We start from the raw sequence: 1643 nt of genomic DNA, 5'->3' as shown, positions 1-1643 counted from the left end.
AAAAATATATAAAGAACACACCAGCCAACCTCATCAAAAGAAAAAAAAGGGGGAAAAATCCAATGTTCTCTTCAAAGCACTGGACAACTCGATGACACCAAAAGCTATTTCGGGAAAATTAGAAAACGTGCTCCCAATACTGCAGTAAAACGCCGGCCTCGTCTCCTTCACCTTGCAGTATTTCCTGACACCCTTCCTCCGCCCATGTATAAATACGCTTCTTGGCAACATGATTTTTCCCCCCGTAAGATTTTGAGGTCTTGCTTCTTCTTCTTTTATTTCGTATGGGTTGTATTCCTTTCTTTGGGAAGTCTTTATCGTGAATCATAACAGCTGTTCTTAGATTTGTTTGGGGTGGGTCATTCATCGGCTGTATTACACTATTTTTACGAAGTCTTCGGAGGGACTCTTAGAAAACGGGCAAGTCAGCGCTTCAAAGAAAACGTGTTGGTTTTCTTGGCAAACTAATGTAGTTGTGAGTGACGTCAGAGGGTATAATCTAAAACGTTGCGATACATTACTTTTCACTGCTAATGTTAATAAAACTATTAGAATAAACAATAACTCTGAAATTTTACATTCTTCTGACATCATTTAACATTCTGATGAGAAGAGGACACCCACCTTCTTCATGCCAATACGAAGCCCAATAGACGCTGAAGGGCGAGTGGGAGGGTGCGTCGGGGGGTATGAAGTCCCCAAGGACGCACCAGATGGTATTGAGTACGCCCCCTGGTCCCAGCAGGTCAAAGGGCACCAGGAGGAGCGCTGGCCTGTCAAGGTATCGGTCTACCTCCGACAGGATCCACAGTAGGGTGTCTATCATTTTGGGGTGAGGGCGTGAAGGAGCGCCCGCGTCCCTCTTCGGACGTGCTCTTGGGTCGGGTCAGGGGCGCGGGCGGCACTCCCTTACATAGCCAGCTGCTCTGCCTCTACCACTATCACTACACTGCATCACACTATACTACACTACACTACGGGGTTGCGAGTCTCGTCACTAATCATACGCCCGGCTTCCTAGGTCCACGACGAAGGACGAAACGCATCCTTGTGCCCTCCTAAAGCCCGCGGCGCCAGTAGGTCCACATCGTAGGTAGAAGGCCGGGGCCCGAGCCCACTGGGAGAGGAACGAAATGGACAAGAACTCCTAGGGATGACATGCCCCCGAGGGGCCCCCGGGGGCCACGCACAGGGGCCAGGACCACCACCTGTGTCGCCGGAGACTCCACACTGACACTCTTAACCCACAGATACACGAAAGTGCCACCGATACACTCACACTACGACAACTATCGTCTGGTCGGCCTCTGAAGGGCCCTCACACTGATGCCCAGACCCTGTGGCACGGTGCCCCTCAGGTGCCCCTCCCGCTCGGCCCGTGCCAACAAGGAGGAGGGGGAAGGAGAGGGAGAGGGAGGGGTTCCATCCCACCTCCAACCCCCTTCCTCACCGACGTCACGTTCCTCTCATTTATTGCTTCGCAGACTCTCAGTCATCCACAGCGACCCGCGCTCAGAGTATCCCACGGCCCCGTCCATACATTCCTCAAAATACAATCCCCCCCTCTCGATCTCTCGTCTACATCTTCCCATGCCTTGCCCCTCCCCTTCCCCCTGTCCCCCTCCCACTCCTACCCAGTGACC

The 1643-nt window shown here is 52.5% G+C and overlaps 1 long non-coding RNA gene across 1 annotated transcript in view; it reads right to left on the bottom strand.

Moving 5' to 3' along the window:
• Positions 1-1396, bottom strand: part of LOC147467385 (uncharacterized) — a 14681-nt gene extending 13285 nt beyond the window's left edge. Inside the window, exon 1 of the long non-coding RNA XR_015190618.1 lies at positions 625-1396. This is a non-coding gene — a long non-coding RNA (uncharacterized LOC147467385). The remainder of the gene's footprint in view (positions 1-624) is intronic.
• Positions 1397-1643: the final 247 nt, after the last annotated feature.

Source organism: Penaeus japonicus, unplaced genomic scaffold (assembly GCF_977035675.1).
Source record: "Penaeus japonicus unplaced genomic scaffold, GWHDUDI00000001_assembly GWHDUDI00000036, whole genome shotgun sequence".
Taxonomy (NCBI): Eukaryota; Metazoa; Arthropoda; class Malacostraca; order Decapoda; family Penaeidae; genus Penaeus; species Penaeus japonicus.
The sequence above is the reverse complement of the archived record's forward strand: the minus strand, read 5'-3'. Positions and strand labels throughout refer to the sequence as shown.